The 13,209-nt window shown below is 37.4% G+C and overlaps 1 long non-coding RNA gene across 2 annotated transcripts in view; it reads left to right on the plus strand.

Annotated features, from left to right (window-relative positions):
• Window positions 1–1,316: 1,316 nt before the first annotated feature.
• Window positions 1,317–13,209, plus strand: part of LOC121076898 — a 35,559-nt gene continuing 23,666 nt past the window's right edge. The window contains exons 1-4 of one of the 2 annotated variants that reach the window (XR_005823783.1): window positions 1,317–1,479; window positions 7,585–7,635; window positions 8,575–8,709; window positions 9,877–10,376. This is a non-coding gene — a long non-coding RNA (uncharacterized LOC121076898). Of the gene's footprint in view, window positions 1,480–7,584; window positions 7,636–8,574; window positions 8,710–9,876; window positions 10,377–13,209 lie in introns of those variants that run through there. The other variant, XR_005823784.1, reaches the window with a different exon arrangement.

Genomic DNA, 13,209 nt, shown 5'->3' on the forward strand with positions numbered 1-13,209 from the left:
TAGCAGTGAGTACAATTCTTTTATTGTCCTTTTTGAAAAATACAAAATTGGTAGGAAAATACAAGCACTGAGCAAATAGATTACTCTGTGTCACTAGGCTGACATCTGCATTTTCTTTCTTCTCTAATATATTTTGTTTCTGAAATGATATCGAACTTTTAGCCTGGCAGCAAGCCCAAATTTTGCTTCCTTTGAAATTCCTGAAAGGATGTGTTTTCATCCTTGAAATCTTGCCGTTTTATGAAAGCATAACAAAACCCATGATTTGAGAAAGGGTTAATAAACGTTAGTGAATCCCCTGTAACGCAGCTTGGAAGCACAAACAGTTCAATGCACTATTCTGCTGACCTATTGCATCCGATCAACTGTGGTTTTATTTCTAGCAATGCCAGCAGGTGGGAACTGACAACATGTTTCTTTGGAATCATAAAGAAAGATCGGCTCTGATGGAGAATTAGCTGGAAGTAAGTGAGGTTGTTTGGCACAGATATAAGCAGGGACAATGCTTGATTATGGCTATCACTCTCCAGCTGCTGTCAGAATGTTAAGTTTGCTTTCTTGAGGCCTGACATCTAACACATTTCTTTTTCTAATTAGTATCTGGTACTGTAAGATGCTGATATTTTACTGCATGTCAGACGTGCAGGGCTGAAATACATCACTGAACTCAGAGGTGGATTTGGGTGCTAGGAATTAGTTTTTACTTGTTGCAGTGAATTCAAAGCATCCCTCTGTTTTCAAAAAGCTATGTGGATGGAGAAGTTAGTGCCTGCAAACCTCCAATGTTGTTGCCTGAGAAAGGATGCAGGGTGAAGCTGACGAATCAAATCCTGGCCAGACAAAAGAGCACTGGTTTCATTTTCATCAGCATACTCAGACAATATCCTGTTCGCAAATAATTCCTCAGCCTGGCAGCAGAACAGCATGTTTCCCAGCTGCAGATGTAAGGGTACAGGGGTATTTATGCCATGCTAAAGAAGCAGCAGCCCTAAACCCTAACTCAGGTAAATTAATGGAGTTGTGAAGGATTTGCCATTTTGCCACCTGTGCAATGATAGTGTAAGTAATGATGAGTCAGGGCTTCCACCTAGGGCAAGGATCAAGCACAGCTCGATGGAGCAGTGTAGGCGCTAATGTGTGGGTGCAGGTGCAACTGAAAAAAATGAGACCATAGGTATAAATTCAGCCAGTGCTGCTCAGAAATCTGCTTACATATCCTTACTGAAGAGCTCCATCAAATTTGCTAGTTGTGTGAGGGTGGGTTGTTGTTGTTATAATTTTCAGGATGAGAGCACAACATTATTTCATATCAGGATGAGAGCACAACATTATTTCATAAGCCAGCTTGGCAGCCTGAGGTAAAGGTGAGAGTGGTTTTCCTCCAAGGTGAAGGCAGTACTTTCTCACCTTAAATGCATGTAATAGATTTCATCAGAAACTGTGGTTGTTCATAGGAGAGCGCTCTTCAGCCAGCAAGAGGTAGGTGAGGCAAATCTTTTTCTTTCGCTGCAGAAAAACAGATGCATTGGCATTCAAAAGACTTAAGGTTAATTTTTCTTACATAAGTGATGCCATTTATTTAGATGGTGCCTGTGCAAGCCACAACAATACTTAGGAAAAAAATCACCCATTTATTTTTACTTGTTCAAAGTTCCTTGCAAGTCTGTGCTTTTTAGATTGAGTCTATCCAAATTCCAATAATCTTATTCTCACAGAGAAATTACACATATTTATTTTGTAAAATTATCAACTGTGGTAGCAGCTCCTGGTATTCTAAGGGTGTCTGCAGTAATTCAGGGGCACTTGCAGTGTTCCAAGTCAAAATGCTACCAACCAATCCTCACGCAGTCAGGCCACACGTTGTGTGGAGCTGTTAGCAGTACCGGGTCTCTATGCCATTGTATGGTTATGGTTTGAAGAGCAGAAAACCCCTTTAACAGAGTTATCATGAATGGAATTCTGTATCCTAATCTCTTCAGAGGTAGTCTTGGAAATATACAAGTCTTTCACTCCTTGGAAAAAGATATAGTGGTTTGTTGCTGGTTTGTTTTCTTCAGCATCAGAGCAAGTCAGACACTTTATTTGTTGCACATATAATTTATGTATCTGCAGCTGTTTTATTATATGTCTATCCTCCTCGCCAGGAAAGGCTCTGCTTTTGTACATGCATTTAACTCCCTCTGCTTATAATTAATCTAGGCATCCAACAAGGTTTATATTCTGGTATCAGGTTGACAAAGAAATAGGACACAAGGTTATAAAGCCGTAAAAAGAGGTGTTTAGCAAGGTTTCCTCCTACCTATAGCAGAGATTCTTCGTCATATGTGAAAGCCATTGAGGTTCAGTGAAGGTTCCTAGAATTATCTGTACAGAAGAAAACAATTGTAAAGGTCCTATTGTGGGAAGGCACTGAAGCACATGATTTACTCTCAGGCTGCAAGCAGTCCCATTGATTTCAGAAACTAGTGACATGCAGAAGGTTAAACATGTGCTTTGCTGGGTTGGGGCCAAACCTGGTATCGTTCTTTTGAGTAGTTTACAAAAACTATTAATATTTTTTAAAAAGTGCTATAAAGATATGTTGTATTTTAAGTCAAGATATAAAAGAACCATCTCTGGCTCAAAAATAAGCTAGTTATTCAAACACAGTAGGAATTTTTGGCTCTGTTACTGCTGTATGCACAGCAGGCCGCCTGCACATCATCCCTTGTGAGGCCAAACAAATGCTGGGCTTGTATTAACTTTACTTCACAGGTTGCCTGATAAGTGGAATTTGCCCTTCAAAGAAGAGTTGTGGTAGAAGTTCCAAGCACTTGGAGCTGTGCTGTCAAATACAGGATGGAGATTTTAAAGACATTGCAATTGACAATGAATTCACGTGAATGCAACATCATCCATGAGATTCACGTTGAACTCGGGTTAGAGGAATATATTAGTGCTGAGCTCCTGATCGTCTGCTTCATTCTCAGAGGCAAACTGCACTCTGCCAGTGGAATCGTGTGTCTGGTACTTAACGTGTGGAGCTCTGAAATTTCTAGAGAAGAAAAATTCTCTGTTTAGGTGAATTGTAAAACTTATGCTCTGACTGGGGAGGAGAGAGAAACTTCCTAAAGTGTAAAATTTAATCCATAAAAGGAAAAATCAAGTAAATTAATGAGTTCTCTTTGTATAATCATTTAATTTCTGTTTCAGTATAGTCTTTTACCTTTGTTTAGAACTCATGAGCACTAATAGCCTATAGTTAAATCACAATCTTTATTTTTTTCATATTGATCTTGATGAGATTTCAGATGTCTATCATACTGATTTACACTCCCTCCTAATTTCTATGAGGATCTGAAAGGAAAAATGTAGTTTATAAAGGGTGAATAGCATTCTTATGCTTCATTATTTTTCACTTATTCTATGTCAGCAATACTGGGGTTTCTTGAGTTATCAGACTAGCATGATCATAGCATGATTTCACTAATTCCATCATGCCTTCTCTTTCCTTGATATTATTATTGATAAATTATAATCATGTTTTTGAATAATTAACTTTGTATAACTAACCCAAAAACAGTGGTCATTGCAAACTCAGTTAGGATTTTGGACTATTTAATTCTCCAGTAAGAACAAGCCTTGTGTTTACAACGATGCTTTGGAGGTACTTCAGGCTGTGAAGTACATATGAAGCTACCCCAGAATAAAGGGATCTGGTTGATGGAGTGATCCACAACCACTCCCTGAGTCATCATTCTTACTGCACAGAGACAGTGGATTAAAAATATTCATAAATGAAGTTAATGAGGAATAACTCCACTGAAGCAATTGTATTCAGGAGCTACTAGTAATGTGCATGCTGGGACTTGTGGGCTGAGAAGTCTTGCTTGTTCTGGTGAGGATCACGCATGTCTTCACTAACAGAGAGCTTATATGGTAATACGGAAATGCTGGGTGAATGCCAGAACACTGCATGTTTTGGAAGAGCCTCCCTTCCAGTCTATTTGGAAGCTGTATTAGGTAATGAGAAAATCAGTGTAGTATCCAGCTAATAAAGGGATGGGGGGAGGGAATAAGGGAAGGGGAAGCATTCATGGGGCCCTGTGGAGTCTTTCATGATGGAAAATGGAAAAGATCCATGCTTTGATGCCTGATATTCTCCAACCTGTGAAATAAAGGAAGCGTTCTGAAAGTTTGGGCCATGTTTACATTCATATGCTTAGTTTTACTCATGTCCTCATAAATAAGTTATCTTTAACTGCAACCAAAAAAAAAAAATCTTGTACAGTTTAGTACTACTTTATGGCTGACATTGATTTAAAACACTCCATAAGGGGCACAGTACTGCAGGATCAATTAGAAGTAAATGCAGTCATGAAAGTTGCATGAAGTAGTGTCTGCCAGAGCCTTGCAGACACTTCTTCATATGGCTGTTTGCCACCTTAACTAAACAGAAAAAGCACCTATATATTTAGTTGATTTTATATAATTAATATATGGTGGCTTTATGAGGGAAAGCAAAAGTCCCTGACCAAATCAAGTCCCCTCAGATAAAAATCTTAAGCAGTTTTAAGAGGATTTTAACATAGTTTTTTTAAAACATCCAGTCAAAATAGTTGCCAAAGAGGTATCCTGATTGTAGGGTCTCATCAGGGTGGGTACATGGATGAGCTGATTAATTATAAAGTTTTGCGTTAAGACAAAGAAAAACCAGACAAAGTCACATGGATGTGTTCAACTCTTTCTAGTTCCAACATTTTTTGTTTATGACCTGGAATATAAAAAGAGAGATGAGTATAAAATAAAGTGTGTGTTGGGTAGGATCCAGCCTTCCCATGTAATTCTCTGTGGCGAGAAGACTTCATGATGAGTTTTCTCCTCTCCCTGCATAGAAGCATAGAAAGCCGGTAGTGATTCCAGCTTTGGGGAACATTTAGCAGTGATTAAGAGTTGGGGCACAGGGCCTCCTATGGACCCTGTAATTCTAATTTCTATGTATATATTAACAGTTGAGCAAAACAGGAAACCTGAGTTAGGTAGTGCATGAGATTGCCATCAGTTTTCAAAAGATAAGCTTTTAGAATGTCTAAGACTTTAAGTGCACATACTGCTTATCCTGACCTAACTTTTTTTCTTAAATCTATCAAATATAAGGAAATAACTCTGAAGAAAGTGGAGACTAATTTGCATCATTCCTGTGTAGACGCTTCTGTCCAAACTTTTCAATCAGTATCTATTTTTAGATATATTCAAATAATTTCTTAATTAACCTCTCAAATAACATTTTATTAATTAATAAAATCTTGCCTTTAGTTCTCCCAAAGGCAGATGAAAGAAATATCCGGATTTTCGAAGCGTTAGTGCAGACTAAGATGATTACAATTTCCTGCTGATTCACTTGCTCAGCTCTTATCTGCCAATATTTCTGTTGACATTTCATCACAACTGTTTTACCCGTTTCTTGAGAACATGAGAGAATCATCTGTGAAATGCCAGTTTGTTGGCAAGCTGTTTGTTTATACCGCGAGACAGAAATGCTTTGTAGCTGAATTCATTGCAAGGGTCTGTAGGTAGTGGTTGGTTACTAAATCCCTGGAAAAAGAATGCTAATAAAGTAGATGGGCCAGGATTTGTCAATTTAATCTTATGCTGAGTCCCAGTAATTTCAGTAATATATGACACTGATAGAATCAAAGCTAGAGGTTCAACACGGTTTATTATCTTTATCTGTAAATGGCTGTTTATTGTATTACAGAAAACAAACCACGGTACAGCTATAGGATAAGCACATGCTTACATATGTTTGCCAGACTAACTGGTACTGTAAGTTATATGATAATTAGAGGATTCATGTACTTATGTTGATTGCCAGCTAACAATATTAAACTATTGCAGTGTGCTACAAAATATACCAAGGAAATACTGTACGTTTGTGTTTTCTGCTGCTAGCACAAATACCTGTACACATTTGAAATATTTCCATTCTTATTCTGAGGGGCTGTATTTCGACATATGTTGTCAATAATGAAAAGATAGACTGTGCAAGAGTACCTTGTCTTTGTACTGCCTTTGCATCCTCTTTAGGTTGTTGATACGTATGGATGATATGTTCTTATGGAAAACATGTTCAAGTCCATTTTATTTTCTTGGACTGCCTTGACTTGTCAAAACAGTTATTTCAGTGTCAGTCAATTTAACATAGCTTTTTCAGTAAAAGATAGTCCAAGGTCGGATGTCTTTTGGCAAGACTGGGAGTCTTTATTCACCCTAAGTAGTTGCAATATCATAGTTGCGATTATTCATGCAAATAATTGATAGTAAGTCATGGAAATTCATAATCTAATCCAGTGAGTTACTTAATTTAAACGGGATTCTTCACGACTAAAGGTGATATGTGTTGTGAATGAGAGAAGCAGATTTGAGTCCACAAGTTGGAACCTTGGGATATCTGTCCAAGGGGGGAATCATGGAATGCCACCAGTCCTTTCATAGCAGGAGAGAATCAAATGCAAAGTGTGTCCAAACACAACCACATACATTTGTGTTCTTCAGACTCTAATGTAGGAACTGCAGAAGTCATCATGCTTACTGGCCACTTTGTTAACCATTGGGCAATACAGAAACTCCTTGCCCTGATGTGTGACAGCCAGGAATAGGCTAGTTTGGCTGCTTACCACAATGCCTCCTCCCTCTGCATTCCTAGAAGCTGTTTCTGATGCACAAGACAACAGACATCGTCTTTATACTTTGTGCTGGGTGCTGGACAAATGGGCTTGGCTGTGAAAAATGAATTGAGATATGGTGTTTTCAGTCACGGAGTGAAGGAGTTATTCTTCTGATAAGTCATTACAACTACATACATATGCACTGTTACAGAGACCTGTATTCGGAGGATACTTGATCAGAATCTTAGTATTATAAATACACAGCTTTTGGAAAATTATTTTGATAGTTTGGCAGCTCTGATAACATAATGCAATAAATGACTATGATACAGTCTTTGGAACTTGGCACAGATTTTGTTTGAAAGCATAACAACATAAATAGCTCTGCATGTGGTACTTATGAGGACAGAAAGAGAACTTTTTTACTTAATCTCTGTAAACAGGCTCATTTCCTAACTATTTTGCTTTTGGACTCATTCACTTACAGTTTGGGGGGCAAAATTCTCAAATTATTTTAGCTAATTCAAACCTCCTGAGCTAAGCAAAATCGACAACAACAACAAATCTAATAGTTCACACTGATCTGACCTGGGGAAATGCTTCATTGACCTCACATCTGAAGGTTGATTTAATGCGAGGAAGACACCCCAGCTAGACACTCTGGTAGTGAGAGCAACTGCATTTCAGTCTGACATCCTCTACCAGTTCCAGTCATGGTCAGCCTTCAGTGCTCTAAGGAAAGCAAAACAAAAACCAGAAGCCAAATTATACATCAAAAGGGAAACGGTTTCTTCTCTTGCACTGCAGGCAACCAGCAGACCACCTCAGAATGCGTTCATATACAACAAACAGTCCTTTCAGTCTACACCACCCCATATCTACATCAACAATCTGTATAGCCAAGAACTAATATTACATTTTTATTTTTTAATTCCAGGATAACCCTGATTTCAGGTATAGAGTCATTTCCAGGAAGCATACTAAACATGTAAGTAATCTTTACATTTTTTTTGCAAAGTGATATATGTTCAGAAATAATTGCTCTCCTCCCTGAGATTCTGTACGTGAATCGACTGATGCAGTGTATAAGGGAAGCACAAGCTGAGCTGAAGACTTTAAAGACTTTTTTTTTTATTGGAAAAAGGGGAAAGGCTGATGGCTTGAGATCTTGTAATACGATTTTGATTCTGGGGCGAAATAGCCCCCAAAGAAAAGATCTCATATATCTCATAGCTCAAGTATTGTTAAGACTGTTGAAATGCTCTATAAATTATCTCATAAGGATTTTTTTCTCCATCTTGATTGAATAACACAGCATCATCTTATTTATGCGTATCTCACAAAAAAACACCAAACCCTTTAGTTAGTATTACTATATTTGAAGTTTGTTTGTCCTAATGCCACCTTGCCAAGCGATAACATTAAAAAATTGGGAATGTTTTCTATACAGATATATTTCTCTGAAATAACATGAAAATACGATACCAAATTTAAGGAAAAAAAAAAAAAAGATAGCTTCTGGGTAAATAAGGGGTTATAAATATTGCTACAAACATGAGATAATATTATTAAGGAACAGTTACGAAGTGATGCTTTGGGATTCTTAAACTGGTTTTATGCTTACTGATGTTTAGAGACCCAGCGTGAGTTTTGTGATCAGCTAAAGGATTGGTAAAGCAAACGTCAAATAACTTATTTTGTAGTCCGCTATTAAAGAGATACAGCTTGGTGAACAATTTAAATTTTCTCTAATTTCAATACCTTTTCCAAAAGACTAATGGTGAGGAAGTAATAAGGCTTAAGTAGTAATACGTAGTATTAGAAGTAGTAATAGAAGTAATAAGGCACAGGTAGTAATGGTATTAGAAATATTAGGAGTATTTAGAAATAGTAATAGTGTTTTTATTCATGTTTGTATGTAAAATAGATGCATGGAGAAAAAAGGAGTCATCTGTGGTGCCGGGGAAGGCTTCACATTATGTGCTGAGCAATACTCAATTAATGATGATTCTGATGTTTTTGCATGATTCCTCCCATATTAATAAAAACCAGCTATTCAAAGGTGAGTTGTAGCAAAATACAGATTTAGACAGTTCTAATGTGATTTTTTTGGGTAAGGTGTGCCTTCACTTGAGTATAGTTTTACTTTTCAGTCTAATTTTGTTTGTTTTCATCTTTGCATAATTAATTAGAAAGTCTGGTTAATGCAAGAGAAGCAGCATGTCCAACTGTTTCTCACAGATGTCAATTGAAATGAGCTATCAAATTAATGCCATATGACAATGACAGTTTTGTAAATCATCCTTTGACCTGATTTGCCTCTGAAAGACTCTGCCAAAAATGTTAATTCTAATACAGGCACATACCAACCATTTTTATCCCACCCACAAGCAATTTATCCTGGAGTCTTAATGTAGTAAAACTATTTGGAATTAATTAGAAGTTTTGCCTGATAAAGGATTCTAGTTTTGATTACTAAACCAGCCAGTTCCAGAATCAAATTTTTACTTTTAGTATGATACATTATTATATTCTCTCTATTATTGCTAACAGCAATGTTAATGATAGCTATTGATTGTCTTCTGTAATATCAGGAATGAGGAATATTTCTAATTGTTTTCAACAAGCAGAAGCTTGAATTAAGGGATTAACTAGTGTGCTTCAACAGAAGTGCATTAATTAATAGGCCAAAGTTCTCGTTTAATAGCAAAAAGACTTTTTTGTCAGTGAATTTTCCTTTCTCCCTGACTTTTTTATTCCTAGTAAAGGAAAACATCTTTTAACTAAGCAGAAGGAACACAATCATAAAATTGCTACATTTCTTCAATGGAAACAAACAAACAAACAAAAAAATCACAGTATAATTAAAAATAACGTATGGTCATTAATGAATAAGTCATTTTCTGTCCCTAATGCCAGGTTTCTTGCTTGACAAGAAAGAGGGAGGAATCTGCCATATTAAAAGAAGCTGTTTGTTGAAAAATATTAAATTATACTAGAGGTTTAGTTTTTGTACAGTATATAATTTAATAGCATCCTAACAAAGAAAAGAAAAAAGTGTTTGTACCTTTTTTCAGTCTTTATGGTGCAGAAAGCAAGCATGAATGGTTTGGCAGATATTTTAGATTGTTCACTTTAAAGGTTGTTTTTTCTGCTTGTTTTTTAACTGTGAACTATCATGAATAAGAAACAGTTGTTTCTCTTTTTTTTTTTTTTTTTTTTCCTGGAGGATCCCTTTGTCTCAAGAGGACTAGAAAGGAATCTTTCACAAAGATTTTCTCTCAGTTGTGGTATTGCTGATGTCAAGCATGCAGAAATCATGAGTCAGCACTCCAAAAGTCACAAGATTTTATTAAAAAAATATCCTTTAAAATATATATGTGGCACTTTTTGGAGCCTTCATGTTAAATGTATGACATTCTAATATTTTCATCTGCAACTGGAAAATATATTTGTTGGAACAGAAGTAGAAAAAAGAAGAAACAGATGAGCTTTTAAACAATTTGCACAACTCCCCAGAGCTGGGTTTGAAGCAAGTTTGGAGCATTGCAAACATTGCAACGTAATTGCAGGTGTTGGCAACATGGCAATTATTTGTGAGAACTTTGATCTAAATTGAGGTCAATAAAAACAAATGAAAAAACTGACTGAAAGAAAACCAAATAAACTTTCCTTCACGTTTCTGAAACTTGGGCTTCTGTAATACCATTTGTTCTGCAGTTCTCCAAGAAATTCTCAAGTACAAAATCAGGACATTAGGCCTGATGTATTTAAGGTTAAATGAAAAGTCATATACACATCTGATTCCCAGATACAAGATATGTTCAGGTAATGACAAATAACACTTTGATTTTGGCCAAAAAAATAAAAAAGAAAGAGTAGGCAGACTGGTGCAGATGCTGCTGTTACAGAGATATAAGACTTTTACCACAGTTGAAAATACAAAGACTATTTGAATCTAACAACATGATTCCTGACCAGAAAAAAAAAGCTACAATTATTTTTAAAAATGTCACCTCATTCACATTCAATGATCACAGAAAATGGAAACATTTTAAGGAGTAATTGTAAACATCTGCTAAAGAAAAACCGAAAACATGACTAAGAGAGAAATGAACTGCCAACATAAAGTATTGTGTGAACAGATCCACCGGAAAAACACCATTTTTTGTGGGTCAGTTCTATTATGAATGTGAAAAAAGAATGATAAAAAAGTTAGAATCCGCCTAAAAATATTTTACTTTGTCAGGCTGGCCGTCTACTCAAATATCAAGGAATGTGGCTACTCTTGCATTTCTGCAGCAGCTCCGGCCCCTGCTGCTTCTCTTGCCTTGTTCCAACAGAAGCGTTTGCACAGACGCAGAGAACTGGACTCAAACTAATCTAACAAAAAATATTTTTTTTCTTTTTCTGCTGGGTTATTTTTCAGCTGGATCACATAGGAAAAGTCAATGGCAGTGCAGATGGTGATGACAGCTCATGCAGGAACGCTGCTAAATTTCTAACTGTTGTTTCAAAATACTGATTTCAAACTTTAGTAATGTAACGACAACATAAATGAAGGCAAATCAGATCATTCTATTCCTTATGAGGTGTTCTCCCAATATGAGGGCAAGAAACAAGAGGAGGTCATCTATAGATCTAAACCTCAGCACAGTATTTAAAGCTGCTGAGCAGTTTACAGGGCACGGGGCTGTGTGACATCACCTATTGATTTTAGTAGAGACAGGCAGAATGACTGAGTTAACACCAAAGGGCAAGGGAAGGCACGGGTAGCCACTTTTCCAGCTATAACTGTGCTAGTTAAAGATGTCTGCATGAACAGTTCATACCACTGACTGTAGAGATACAACACCATGTGTCCTCTGGCGAAAGTGATCATGTGCACATTTTTGAAAATATTTCAGGCAATCTGTTTTTTTTTTTCAAGCCATGTTTTGTTAATGCCAAATGTTACATCTATAAGCAGCTGTTTTGACTGGAAATGTTTTATCACCATCCCTTGGTAGAAGCTCGTAACTCCCCTGTTCTGCTGGCTGACCACAGAGATTATCCCTAATCTCTCCCTTTCTGTAATTGGTGAAAATCAGCCAGATTACTTGCGGCTGTGGGCAGACAAACTGCTCTGCAGTTCCTGTGCTGGGTTAAAAGGCTAGTGAGCGCAGGTGTCCTATGCTGCCTGCACATGCTCCAGCTTTCCTTGCCCACAGAGTCTATTCCCTGTCCATTCACTGGTCAACTTGCTGCTATTTGGACTTTTTTTTTTTTTTAATATTGTGTTAACTTGCTGTATAAATTTGCTACATTGCTATGGGAATGCCTGCCCTTCCGCAGTATGGGGGTAACACTGAGGAAATAAATACCTGCGGGCAAGGTAGGTGAGATTCCTTGCTCCGCTGGCAATGCCAGTTTGAATACATGTCAATTAAACAAATAGTCCCACAATCTTCAGACTTAACAAGAATTGAGAAAGTAAAAAGGAAATGCCGGGAAATGTGAGTTACAGGGAGAGAGCCCTAGGCACCTTGCTGATTAGCAGTCTTACAAACAAACAACAAAAAAAACCAACCTCTGAATTGGTTACAACAACAAAGTAGCTTGATGTCCATGATTTATTATAGTTCATCCCTGGGTTATGTGCTGGTTACATCACAAAGTTACAGGTGCCCTGTAGAAAGACAATAGTGCATGTGGTGGTCATTGGGCAGGGGGAGAGTATTGAGCTATGTTTGTTACATGTGTTTAAGAAGATTCCTCTTAGATCTCAAAATATGTATGTAGATGGCTTTTAAGGAGGTATAGTTTTGTTGCTGGGTGTCTGGAAATTATGTATGTACAGGCCTGAGGACTGACTCTCAGGGGGTTGCCTCCATTCTTGTGTCAATTGTGTCTGTGCTATGGAAATAATAGCAGGAAGCTACACAAAGTACTTGTCTTTGCCCTGCTTTGGCTCTGCAATAGGTCCATTTGCACAGTGTTTGGAGCTAATATCCAAATTTCCGTATAATGTAAAGATTGACCACCTGTTTTACAGTCACCGCTGAAATTGCAAATTAGAAGAAAATATAGAGAAACAAAAGGAAACAGGAAGAAACCAAAGGGATAAGAACTATGAGCTGGAGCTAATAATTAAAACTAGGGACAGAAGGAAAGAGCGGGATCACTTAGAACTGAAATGAGCAAAAGAAAATAACACGAGGAAAATGGCATTATTTGCCTTTTTCCTAATATCCACAGGTGTCCACATTACAGCTCCTGCAGACATCTCCCCTGGCTCTTTTTCTCTCTCCCATAATACTGCTCCAGCACTTCGAGGGAAGCATGTCCTCTGGGAGTTAGCTAGAAGGGCGGTTTCTACTATTATTTGAGAAGGTCATGGTCATCCTTGCTAGAATCACTAGGTGGTATTGAAAAGGGGATGAAATTTCTTAAAGAGAATGTGGAACAGCTCTTTTGGGGTAGGTCAGGATGGGATCTAACAACTAAAGGCAAACAAGTCTGTGAGAACAATTCATTCCAGGGCTTTCTGGGGCCTTGAGTGGCAGCAGCATTCTAGAAGACA

Source organism: Cygnus olor, chromosome 12 (genome assembly GCF_009769625.2).
Source record: "Cygnus olor isolate bCygOlo1 chromosome 12, bCygOlo1.pri.v2, whole genome shotgun sequence".
In the NCBI taxonomy this organism is placed as follows: domain Eukaryota; kingdom Metazoa; phylum Chordata; class Aves; order Anseriformes; family Anatidae; genus Cygnus; species Cygnus olor.